The following is a 14,216-nucleotide window of genomic DNA, read 5'->3' as shown; positions in this document are numbered from 1 at the left end:
TAGCCCCCTTTTAAGCACTAGGAGGCTGCTATAATGTTTCCCTGGAGTCTTCTATTCCCTAGGATAAATAACCCCAGGCTCTATAGACCCCAACGCCCTGATCTCATCATTGTGGCCCTCCTCTGGTTCATTTGTGCTTAAGTCATTAATTTTTCTTATTTACACACAGTGCTTTTCTATTTAATTTTTTTCAGACCCTTTCTTCACTTTATCAAGACTATACTGTGTTCTAATTCTGTCCTGCTGTGTGTTTGCAGTTTTGCCTGCTATGCGTAATTTGCAAGGTTAATACCCCTGGTCTCCCTCCTGGAAGTTCCTGGGGTTTTATTTAATTTTTTTAGCTTAAATTGCCCTTTTCTCTTTTGATTACACCACAGCTCATTTTCTGTCACAGCTCCCTGTACCTGCTAGCCAATGCACTTCTTCTACTCCTACTAATCGTGTTCTCAGTGCTCCCAGTTATCTCCATCCCTTGTCATTGTAACCTGTCTTTTCCCTCCAAAAAAAAGTATCTTCTGGAGGACTTGCTCCAATCCCTCAATAAAAGTCAAGCTCTTCAACTACCTTAGCTTACCCGACAACTCTTAGAAAATATGCAATGGCCTTGTCTCCTCAGCAGAGGAGGTGCTATGTTTTATTTCCCTACCAGGGCAGGTAGAGAAAGGTTATAGCAGCCACAGCATGTACAGAGCTCCCACAGGCCCCAAGCCACCTCCAGGCTGGATGACTTCCTTCTCCGTTTACCTCCTGGTATCATAAAAGGGACTATATTCATCCTGAGACTTAGATGGTTGATGCGCACCATCAGACTCAAAATAGTTCTGGTAGAAATCAACTTTACATCTCCTCCACTCAGACAAAGATCCATTGATAATTGCTTGATCATAACAGAGCAGCTGTTGGGATTTCCTAGATTGTAGCTGCTTAGTTTGCTCAAGAGAACATGATGTTGAGGCAATCAAAGTCTTACAGAATTCAAGGTTATTCTTACTCTCACCTAAAGCGATTGTGTGTGTGCATTTGTATTGCATATGGTATAAATTGCTATTGACTTTGTATATTTTGGTCAAATATCTAATAACAATTGTTGGTTTTTTTTTCTGGAGTACTTCTACAAATTGTTTATTTTCTGTTTCCTTCAAGGAAATTATACTAAAACAATTAGACTGGAATTTCTCAGTTCTTTTGCAAGCCAAGTACATTTCCTTTCCTCCCAGTCACTATAAATAGCTTTCAACTAGTATTTTTTAATTCAGAAATAGAACTCAGAAATATAACTGATATATATATATATATATATATAAACTGATCCTGGGGTTGTTAGAAATTCTAGAGGTTAGATTTTATTAGGTTACCAGAGAACATGTCTGATTTACGTACTGCCTAGCTTGCTCTTATAATTCATATTAAAAAAAATTAAAAAAAAAAAAAATCAACTTACTTCTTATCTTATTTCCTCCTAAACTAATTTTTAAGCGGAAAATGAGAAGTCAGGATGATGTTCTGAGATGAAAATTATTTCTAGAAAAATAACATTACTATAATAACTTTACTAGACTAAAGCTTGCTTAAGTTCGATATCAGGAGAAAGTTTTATATCCAGAACACAGATGAACACAGAAAAGCAGTCACAGCACTAAGCCTGTTTGAGTGCAAGAAGCATTTGGAGAATGCTTTCAGTCAATTGGTGTGATTTTGGGGGTGTTCTTTGTAGGACCAGGAGTTGAACTTAATGATTCTCTCCCAAATCAGCATATTCTTATTGAGCTATCACAATATGTTTCAGATATTTTTGGTAATAGATTAAACTAGCCTGCCTGCAGAATAATCTATCACAAACAAGAAATGTCTTTACATCTAATTAATTTCTTAACTTCTTAACTTCTTGCAAAAGACCTTCTATACCTCTGTATTCTAAGCCCAAGGTGACGAAGACAAAGAGACCCTAAATCTGACACTGCTTTGCCCATAAAGAATGAAAAGCCTCTTTTCTATCTCAATCTGTTTAATTCTGTTAATCAAATTAGGCTCAATTGCATTTTATTTATCTCAGTAAGGAATACCATCCTTCTCTAGTTGTAAGAACAATTTTTAAATACCAAAATGGTATAAAAATGTTGAGATTTTGGGGGTGTGTAGAAGTTGCACTGCAAAAATAGGATGAGTAAAGCAAGTTCTTAATCTACATTTTCCCCCACCTTCCTCCCCTCTCTTTTAATTTCATCAAAAATCTGTATCTCTCAGAGACATTTTGCTGGTATGAATGACTTTCCTTAATTGAAATATAGAAGATGTTAAAAGAGTCAATGCAGATGGCACTGAACATACAAGAAGACAGAAGAGTTAATATGGATTAATTTTCAGGATAAGAATGCTAACAACAGTCTGATTACTTTTAGTCAGGAAGGAGACAAAGAGTGGCAGTTGAAACTTTGAAATTTTCTCTTCAGTGGCTGTTATTCCACAGAATGGCTTAAACTTTAATAGCATCAGCTTTCTTATCTTAAACATGTTCATTAATAATGTGTGGTCTGTGTGTCTACAAAGAAAACACATTTTTCCTTTACTTTTTATCATAGCATGATACAATAGGGGAATGACTGGGGGTAAGTAACAATATTAATACTAAGAAACTTAATCTGTATGCAGAACATTGTATTTCTGTGTATTTGAACTCTTGAATAATTTATCTTACATCTTCCAAATTAACATTATGTTCCCTTGGCTTCAAAGAGAATTAACAAAAAGCATCTCATACAACGGTATAAACAAATAGTTTAGTATAGAATTTTTTTTAGGAACAGCAGTCTTTCCTAAGAAAATGAGCGATCGCTTCTCCAACGATGTTTTTTAAGGGATAAAATGCCTTTGATAAGAACCAAATCATTACTCTTGTTACTCCACAATATCCTAATGAGTACTGTTTGGTATCTATTTTAAACAAAAAAATGAGATACAGATTCCTTTATTTTTCCTCTCAGACACACAAAGAAGAGAAGCTGAGATTACATATTTCTTTAGTAAGTAATTACCAAAATAAATATTCTTAGTGATCTGTTACACATCTTAATTACTGACTGAAGCTTTCTAAAGTCCCAAATACATTCATTCATTGTCTGAACAGAAATATATGGAACCTCTTGTTAGTATGAAGTTGCATTTTAGTTTATGTCTGGTTTCTTCAGCCTTGGACAAAAAGTTAAATGAAGTATGAAATTGTAAACAGCTAAGGAATGTATAAGTAAAATCACAGCTTTTGTTTTCCTCCCTTGTGTTTGTCACAGAAAGGAAGGCAAATTCTATCAACTTTTTCTCATCCTGTAAGAGAATATGACCTCAGGTTTAGTATTTATAATATAAGGTTTTCTAAACAACGTGAGATTTAAGATCAGCAAATTAATCTCTGTGTTTAGTGGTCAAAACTTCACTCTTTATAGAAAGCTAAAAGGAATTTTAAAACTAGATGTGATTTGTTGCTAAGATGTCTATGATAGTATGTGAAATGAATCTGAAGAAAAAAAATCACTGATACAAGATAGAGATGAAAATACTAAATTTTAGAATCTGTTTCTTAACTTTTGCTATTCTACAATTTTCAAACAGTGATAAAATAACTTGCTGCAGATTTATCTGTTTCCAAACTAAAATAATTCAGTGAATGCCAGGCTTTAGTTTTATCTGTCAGAAACAGCTTTTCATAATAAAGCAGAGCATTATTCACATAGGAGAAATGACCAGTAGATAATTAATTATCTTGAAACAGTCTCACAAGGTAGTCCTGAAGGGCAAAGGAGACCAGGAAGGCTGAATATTCTTTAAAAACAAAATCTTAATGTACAGGAGCAGTCTGTCCCCTTGTGCCTATAGATGTTTCATCAGGACTGGCCTGGATGAGCCATGAGCTTTGTCTCAAACTCAGAGTGAAAAAACAGAGTGCACGATCTTTGGAAGAAGAGACTGACAGCTTGGAAGAACTATAAGGCTGTAATGGGATTATACAGGAAAAAAATTAGAAAGGCCAAAGTCCAACTAGAACTTAATCTGGCTACTGTTGTCAACAACAACAAAAATGTTTATACAAACTCATCTGCAATAAAAGGAGGGCTAAGGAGAATCCACATCCCTGGCTGAGTGTGGGGGAAAAAACATGGTGACAAAGGATGAGGAAAACACAAATACCTTCTTGGCCTTAATCTTGGATAGCAAGAGGGCTTTTCTCCAGTTACCCAGGCCTCTGAGGTGGAAAACAGAGACAGAGAGCAGAATAAAGCCCCCATTAAACAGGAAGAGAGGGTTAATGACCTGCTACATGACTTAGACACTCACAGGCCTATGGGGCCAGCTGGGATCTGCCCAAGGATAGTGAAGATGTTGGTCGAAGCACTCACTGAACCACTTTCCAACCTTCTCAACTCCGTAGTTCTACGAAACTAATGAACGAGAGCAGATGAATTCTTGGATCATACTAAGTATATTCTATGCTCACAATCAAAAGCTTTCTTTTAATTTCTCTGCTGTATTTTTTTTTTTTTTCCCCAAACTGTATAATTTTCATATTAATTCTCAATAAAGGAGAAAAGGCTAGAGAGCTTTATAATGTTTATTTCTGTATTGAAGGGTGGGTTGCATTTTACATCCGAGTTCTTTAATCTTTCTTAAAACATTAGAGTTTCTTTAATGCTCTTGTAAACATTTCGTTATTCCTAGAAGAAAAGAATTTAAATTAGTACAGAATTTATTGTTTTGTTGTATGATGCCTGGAAACTTACAACATTTTTTTTCCCCTTTAACATTTTCCAGACTGAAAAGGATATTCATAAACATGGAGTTGCAGAGAAATTCTATGAAGAGACTTGCTTCTATATTCATGGAATAAGCAGTTTTGTTTGAGAAAGGGAAACATTCAAGAAGACAATAGAAGACTAGATTGAGAACCTCAAAATGCCTTTTCCCAAAATACTCCAAATCACAGAGGCATATCTGTTAGCAGATTCAAAAAGAAATAATCTGCTATACAGACACTAATTGTGCTGGCGAGCATATAATAGCCCTACCCACCAAGAAAGAATTAAATATTCTGTGAAGAGAGAAAGCAATCTAAGTAAATGGGCCATTTGGACATCACTAGTAATAAAATTGTATACTTCTCCTGAGAAAGTTAAGTTTCACTTTCAGGGACAATTTCTTTGTTCCCTTGCTACATACCTTTTATTATGATGTTCACCTTAGGCTTGTCACTGGAACTTTAATATCTTTCACAGAGCATTGTGTTAGCCAATCAAAAATTCCTACCCTAAATTAGTTTTATGAAAATGGAGTTTTAAAAGGTCAACGCCTCCTAAAATATACTGGAAATTATTTTTGCTTTTGCATTTAATATTTACTAATTCCAAAAACATTAATTCTGAGCATATATCATACTATACAGTTATTGAAGATGAGGAAATCAGTTGGAATTTACCCCATAACTAAACCAAAAAGGTATTAAATAATGAGTCTCATTAATTTTTGCTGGTGAACACAGAAAACCATCTTTTTCCCTTACTGTTATGCAGAGCAGAAATCGATGAAAATAGTGTGCTAACATGTCAGTAAAACAGAACAGATGAAAATGTAGGGATGTTATTTTGTTTATCACTATCCTCAGAACACAATGAACAGAAGAAAACAGAGGGAAGATGAGTTAAAGTAACTAGTAGATGAAACATGAAAACCAGATATTATATATGTGGCTCTCCTTTTCTCAGATTTATATCTGGCCTCCCTACAGTAACAAACAAGCTTCTAAAATGGTTTAAATTTTGAAAAGAGGAAAGATTGAATTTAGAAACACCATAATGGCTCATCTGTTGTAGAAGAAATTAACATTCGCAGGCTTGTAAAAACTGTAGAACTGATAGCAAAGTTTCATGGAGGTGATAAGTTTTAAGACCTTTGAACACTGAGTAGTTACTTTAGCAAATAACAAACAATAATGGAACATGAATAAGATTTTTCTACGTGGCTAGTGATAAACTTTATATCTGGTTGCCTGTTTCCAGATGAAAAACTTCACAAATATTCACTTGAGCTGAAAATTCATTCTTTTTTGATGACCAGATTATTGTAACAAGCACACACCTCAAAAGAACAAACAACTTTGTAATGGTGATTTGTGGTGGCGTGAGAGTTGTTTTATTAAGTTATTAAGTTATTTTTGTAAGACTTTTGAGTTACTTTTGTAATGGTTTAGTCCACTGTATACCCCTGTGTTCTGTATTGGTTTTCCCCTTATGAGTTACGTTGTTTAACCAGACGTTTTCTGTCAGTCATTCCTTCCCTGCACCTGTTGCTGTCAATCCCCCCCTCTCTCCTCGTGGTCGCCCTGTCTGTCACTCGGGGACCCTTCCCTGGCTTCTGGAAAACTCCAGGAAGGGCGTTGAGTGATAGGCTGGGGCCCTGGAGACCCCCTCCCATCGTGTTGTGGTTGGTCCCCAGTTCTATGGTTCACACCCCCGGTTACCCCCCCAATTCCTGTGACTGGCTGACCGGTTGTCGCCAACCCCTGTTTCCACCCCACCTTAAAAGCTCTTGCAAGCCTGGCCTCAGGGTCTCTCTTGGGCAGCAGCTGCAGAGTGCGGAGCTCTGCGCTCCCTCTGCCTCAATAAACCTACGTTACATCCTGCTCAGGAGAGTCCGCCTTTCATTCAGCTGCCGCGGTTGCTTGCTCCATCTACGTGCCGTTGCTCGTGGTGGGATCCAAGTTCTCACAGGGAGGAGGTGGCTCGCCCTGCCTGCCGCCCCGACCTTACCACGTCGCCGCAGTGAGACCCACGGAGCTAGCCTGTGGCCGCGCTGGTCAGCGCAAACCGGACACTGCGACAGTGATTATTGCTAGTTTGTGTCATATTAAACACCATTCCTAAGGAACTCATCACCTACTATAGGAATACAATCAACATCTGAAAACATTTTTATCCAAAATGCCTTTGTATGCCTACATTGGATCCTCTTAGACTGATCTTCGATAGCCTTGAGGATGGAAAACTTAGGAGAATGAATCAGACCAAAAGATCATCAAATACTGTAATCTGCAAACCCAGTAGGTTTCCAGTAATGGCAAAGAGAATTATCAGGGATGTATGGAAGGAAAATTTTACAAACTCAGAATATGCTGAAAGTCCTCTTTTTCCTTCTGCAGATTTCTGATTTCCAGAAGGCATTTTTTTTTCGGGACTTTCTGATTGTCACCTTAATGAGGTTATGATAAACATTCTGACATCATGTTCACTGAAACTGATGACAGAAAAAAAAAAAAAAAATCTAAACTACAAATGGAAAAAAGTTAAGTGATTAGTGTTGAGATAGAGGAATTGGATGAGATCTCACATATTTTTATAGAGTCCAAACACTGTGGGGGAAAAAACCTTACTGTCAAGATGTAACCTTGTTTATTTAACCCCGGGGAACCACCGTCACTTTCTCAGACATTTTTAGTAACGTGAGTTCCATATGTTCCAAAGTGATTTCTGTCAAGATGCAGTGTTTATGAAGCTTGAACAGAAGGGACATTTCAAAAACTGATGTATGGTGTAAAGAAGTAGATTTTTGTGCCACATTGCTATAATCAAGCCTATTTGGAATTAAGACAACTTTAGTAAATACAAAGTATACAAGTCCATTGTTTTAAGTAATAATGATTAGCATCATAATTTTGACAAATACCTAAAAGAAAGGGAAGTAGAGGGGAAGGATGAGATTGTAGCTGTTAGCTGTACAGCTTTATCTACTTTCATCCAGAGTTTATAAACATTTGTGAAAACAAAAACCATAGGAAAACCTACACGCATTTCTTTAACATGGCAAACATGCCACATCCCAAGGCTTGTTTCTTAGCTAAGAGAGAAAGCAGTAAAGCCGGTCAAAAATGGTGGACACACCAGAGAAATTGAGACCTGTTAAAATTGTCAAGGCTATAGCTGAGTGACAAAGGAACAGCAAGCACCACAGCTATAGAAAATAAAGTACTTCAGTCAAAGAAAAAAAAAAAAATGAAGCAGACAAGAAAGATAAGTAGAAGCAAAAGGAAGATATAAAATGGTGAAGGAACAGCAGTATTCAAGCCATTGCAATGGAAAATGTACAAAACTTCTAGCACACCAGTGCAATAGCAGCTGTAGACAACACAGTCTTTTTTTCTCCTCCTGTTAAGGAAAGAAACTAGAACAACCTAACTTATACACCAGCTGTAGGAACATGTAATCACAAAGCCCCATTTCATTCATCAGCGGTCATTAACAGTGTTACTTCCATCTTGTTAACTCATCAGAAGCATCCAATTTTATTTTGCCAAGGACTGCACAGACCAAAGAGCAGTACTATGGACTAGAGGCTGGTTTGGTTTTGTTTTTTTTTTTTTCCTCTCTGAATAATATGTCATATTCTACTTGGTTTCATTAGGGTGTTTTTTGAGGCATATGCTTACAAGAGGAATATGTAATACAGTATGACTAGAGTAATTACAAGGAGAACTTATAAATGATCTTATGGTGTCATATGGTCTTTAGTTACATCACTGACTAAGAAATAGTCTTCAAAATTGGTCTGATATCATCCAAGGAAACCTGCATTTTTTGTTTTTCTTTAAAATGCTCTGGTTAAAGTATTTTATGTCTTGAAGAAAAGGGGAATGGCACACTCAGTGACAAAGACTAATAAGGATGAATTTTGTTGGAATCTGTTTTATATTATGTGAAGATTTTGTAATTTTCAGGGCTGTTTGGATTATTAAATCAGTTTAAACCCTTTAAAAAAATCTTTATGTTGATTATAATGTTCCAATAATATCATACATTAACTCATTCTTTCAAATTCATTGAACAAAATCTATGTCTAAAAAGCTGATAATTTTTAGTCTAAAAAAAGACTTTACAGTCTAAAGTCTATTAAGCATATAAAATGCATTAATATTAAAAATTGATTCCACCCCTTTCCTGAGGTTTGGATCTACCTATGAACATTTACCCTCATTTACCTTACTTGACCTCTACTGTGGGATAAAATAATTATGAAATGATTTTTCCACATCCCAAGGATATTCTCTGACTTTTTGGAGTAGACTATCTTGAGGAGTCTTATTCAAGTCTTGATTTTTTGGCAATTACCTTCACTTTTTCCCCCTTGCATTTCCCAGTGTTTAATTTGTGAGGAGATTTGGCTTCTTATTACCATCCCAATTTTTGTTACAATTCTGCAGGTTATCTGCAGTAAATGAAAGGCAGCAATGTGTACTCAGGCATTTGCACATTAAAATTCTCAGAAGGAAAGTACATCAAAGAGTAGCACTTAAAAAATCCCAACAAACCAGCCCAACCACAAAAACACTTAATCTCTACCATGTGCTCAGTTAAAATTTTCTTCTAAATTAGTTGTATTTTCATTTATGAATCTGATAAATGAACTTTCCAAAACCAAATCTTAGGCTAGCCTTGAGTGTTCAAACTTGAAAAACATAACCCCTTCATTAAAATTGATAAAAATAGTTACTGAGAAAAGTATGATCCAGTCCATTAACCAATATTAAAATATTTAAGACAGTCTAAAAAAATTATTTTAATTCAGAAAGGAATGAATGTTGACAATCTGAAGGGATTACCCTGTGACCCACCTATGCTTATTCTCCAAACCTTCCTCAGGTAAAATTAACTGAAACAGTCATGTGCATATTCAGACTTCATTTAGAAAAGTTCAGGCAAGTGATGAAGAATGGGATTATCTAATTATTATAACCAGGAGTAACAGTAAATATATCTATTAAACTGATAAATACTGTTAATAAATAATGAGAGTATAAAATATACCATCATAGATCACTTTAGCATGGTTGGAAAACATCGCTAGTGAAAAGTCTGAAGAAGAAGTATAAATAGGAAGTATAAATAGGAATAGAAAAATTCCAAGTCTAGTAGTGAAAAAAAAAAATCATTGCTTCACCCTAGAAGCTTGTTTATTAAGCATATATCAAACATATTAAACATAAATTATCATTAAGTGTCCAAACATGTGGGAAGTAGGGGTATAGGGAATTGAAAAAAGGAGGGTGGGATGTGGGGAAAATAGGCATAAAAGCTAGAATTTATACTTCAATTTTTGATTCTGCCTGATTTCTAATCGAGTTATGCAGCACTCCATCCAGTGCTCTCAGAATAACAAAGGGTGTCCTTGCCAGTGAAAACTAACAGGGTTACAGGTATGAGCTACATCTAAGGTTTCATACTCTTCAGAAACAAGGCAGTATCACTTCAGATCTGCAGGGATTTAATGTTGTCTGATATGAATTGAAAATTTCTCCAATTTACTGGGCTTCGTGCATTGCCTGCTTACTAACCACAAGTTTGCATGCAAAGTATATTGTCCTTACAAAGATGCTCCTCTCATTATCCACGTTTCTGGTTTCCACTAGTAAAGTTAAACACTGAATAAGTGTTCTTGAGAGGTTATGGGGATTTGATTGATCCCATATGGAAAAATTAAGTGAAATGGAAAAACAAGTAAAGATAAATATGGCAGGGCTTATTTTATTGTTTGTCATGAGGATGGATCCCTGAGTTCTGCTAGACCTGCCCCAGAAAGAGCACTACCTGACTTGCTGCTACGCAATGTGTGCAGATCTAGTACTAAGTGTTTAAACTGGCCTTTCTGTCTCCTTTGAGGCAGCCTTCTATCATCTTTTCATTAAAGATCTAGTTTTTCGTGGGTGCCACTTGACATCCTACACATTCTGCTCAATCCAGTAGAAAAAATGGCCCTGATTTTCAGTTTCCTCTTAGATTTAGTCTTAGGCAATAAACAGTGGTAGACACTTCTGCTGTCTGTCTTGGAATTATCTTTAATGATTCTTGGCATGCAGTAGACATTATTAAAGTACACACTTCTAAGACTGACAAATTAATTTTAATCCCAGTTCTCAATTTTCCTGTTTTCTGTTATCTTCTCCCCACACTTCCACTTGTAAAATTGTCTCCTGACACAGCTGGTGTAAAGAAGAAGAATTAATTTTCCAAATCTGGCACTGATATGAAGAGGTTGGAAGTGCAGACATATAATTTTTGAAGCAGTAGTGAAATTCCAGCTCATTGCCAACACTAATAAAGGGTTATAATTTACAGACATGCAAAATGAACTTGAAAAGACATAAATGACACTGAATACTTCATAACTGAATGGACAAATCGTGATAACCAAGTGACAATAGGAAACCTTTGTAACGCATTATGAGAAAACCAAACTATGTGACAAGTGCCATAGAACTTGGGCTGTAAAACTTCCAAGATATCTTGGAAAACAATTATTCAAATTCTGTTCTCAAACAATGGGCTCACCTTATATGGCTTTATGTGCCTGTCACTATTCTCATTTGCTAAGCAATCTAATTATAGCTTGAACATTTTTTTCCTTACTGGAGAAGCATCGGGGTGTAGTTAGTCCACGGACTAGGAGTAAGGCATGACACTGCAGCAAGCTGTATATTTTGGGATGGGAAAATCACCCTTTAGATTCTGGGGACAGGCAGTTGGTTTCATATGAAGGATTTCAGCAGGAACATTATTTTCATTGAACTTCCACACAAACTCACTAAGAAGCTAAAATGTACTGTGGGTTTATCATTTAACTACAGTAAAACTTCAAATTAATACTTTAAAACTTTACCTGAGCCTTCACTGCTTGAGGGAAGCTCCCTTTAAGGCACAAACAAAAACCTCCCCATATTGCACCTAGGTTTCATTTTGGTGCAAGGAATCATTCCCGTGAGAGCTATAAGCGATGCTTATCTTACGAGCTTGGAATCTGACAATTTTTCTCCATTGACTTCTTATATTCAGTTTTTAGCATTTTGCTTGTATTGGTTTTGTCTTTCACCTAAATTGCCTCACTTACTACACTTCAAATGACAGAGAACTCTACCATTAAAAAAAAAAAAAAAAAAAAAAAAAATTTAGAAAAAAAAATCAAATAACACAAAGAAATGTGGATAAATGAGTATTTCCAAAATCTGCAATAGCGACAGTATGTGTCTGGAATACCTTATCATAAAAGAATGAAAATCAAAATGAATTTTCCTTTTATTTTTCTCTTTTGACAACAGATGTTGTGAACACTAAAATATGACAGTGCATGTATGGGGAGACATATTAAATGAGTATCTGGAATGACTGACATTTCTGAGTTGTAGGAAATCAACTCATGAAGAAATAATCAGGTTTACTGACTTTGAGGCTATCACAGAGTTAGCTTTGTCAAGTTCATAAAATGAAGATGTTGAGTCAGTATATGATTAATAGTTTTATCTAGGAGTTGAATTATTCAACAGTTAAGATACACTTTTCAAAAGGGGAGATTTTTTAAAAAAAGCTTAGAATGCTGAGTAGAAAGAGTCTGAAAATTCAAATCAGCTTGCATCTGATTTGTTTTCTTGTTTGTTTTGATAAAATGGTATTTTATTTGAAATCAAATATATACTGAAAGAAGATAATGGTGATCTTAGTGGTTTGTTTCACCTATTGGAACTTGTTAGCCTAGCTTTGCCAAGTGTTCACTTGGTTTGTTGGTTTTAGAAACTAATGAACATTTATGTAACGTTCACATAAATGTGAGCTACAAGGACAGAATTACTTCATCTTTAACAGATGTCAGTATCTCAGCACTAAATCCTGTTTATTTACAGCATACAATAACAATGTGTTGCAGTCTGGCTTATGGTCTACACTGGTGTCTTCAGCTGCCTGCTGAATATTTAACCTCATCTTTGCTATCATATCAGTAAATATACACTTTTAAAATTCAAACTGCTAAGACCGTCTTTGATTTTAAAAGGAAATGCCTTTTTTTTTTTTTTTTTTCTTTTTTTCTTTTTTTCATTCAGCTTCTGCTATTAGAAAAGCTGAAAGAGAAAGGACATCTGACAGAATTTTCACAGACATACACTCTTAAAAGAGGTTTTGCAGGACACATGCCTGCCAAAGACTGGGAACAGCTGTCCTTTTGTGATGCTAGAGAGGTATTTGGAGATCACAGAATGACAGAATGGTCAAGGTTGGAAAGGGGCCAAAGGTGTGGTCATCTGGTCACACCTCCCTGTGCAAGCAGAGTCTTTCCAGGACACATTGCACCGGACTGCATCCAGATAGATCCTGAATCTCTCCAGTGACGGAGACTTCACATCCTCACTGGGCAATCTGGTCCAGTGCTCATCCACCCCACCCAGTAAAGTGGTTCTTCCTTGTGTTCAGGTGGAACTTCTGTGCATCTGTTTCTGCCCAGTGCTTCTTGTCCTGTTGCTCAGCAGTACCGAAAAAGTGCCTGGGCCCATCCTCTTGACAGCCTCCCTTCAAATGTGAACAACAGTCAGTCAGGCTGGTGTCATCCTGCTTGCTGTCACATCTGCTGTGTGACAGCTTAAGAAGTGTCTCTTCTGGATTTAGTTGAAGATCAAGTTTACTTACCCAGGAGAAGTGGTAAAGAGGGCATCATGTCTCACACAGAGCCTCCAGTTTCTGTGCAGGGTAGTCCCACTGTCTTGTGTTTTGAAAAAGTCTTGGTGATATATGAGTATGAACCTTGAAGGTCTTTCTGAAGAAGCACATAGTGAGAGCTGTAATGAAGGGGTTAGCCTACATGTGTAGAGCTATAAAAGTAGGAGATTGAAGGATGATGTTGCATATCTGCTCTGGAAATACCTCTCTTTCTCCCTGGTGCAATGACCTGAAAAGATTTTCAGGAATGTAATTTCTCCATCTGACATCTTTGAGTGCTTCCCTCTGTGTTAGCAGAGGAGAAAGATGCTTGCCCTTGAGCAGCTGAATGGTGATGAAAAGCAGGCATCTAGTCTGGACATGTTGTGTCACCTTATTTTGGACTGCTACTTTTAGTCAGACAAATTGTACCATAATGAAAAAGGAAATAAAATCTTGGAGTTTTATGAGTTTTCACTGTCACTGCTCTGCATACTAAACAAAGTGCAAGCAAAAGCAGATGGTGGTTATTTTAATGCCTTCACATGTCTGTGTATCTAGGGAAAAGAACTCCTCATCATCGATAGTTTCTGAGGAAGTTTAATAATTTCTATTAAAGTTCTCACAACACATCTAGAATCCAGGTTTTGTCAGTTTTTCTTTCTCTTGGTGCTCATGAGGTTGGTTTTTTATTATTATTATTTTTTTAATCAAACATATATTTAG

This window comes from Hirundo rustica, chromosome 6 (genome assembly GCF_015227805.2).
Source record: "Hirundo rustica isolate bHirRus1 chromosome 6, bHirRus1.pri.v3, whole genome shotgun sequence".
NCBI lineage: Eukaryota > Metazoa > Chordata > Aves > Passeriformes > Hirundinidae > Hirundo > Hirundo rustica.
The sequence above is the reverse complement of the archived record's forward strand: the minus strand, read 5'-3'. Positions refer to the sequence as shown.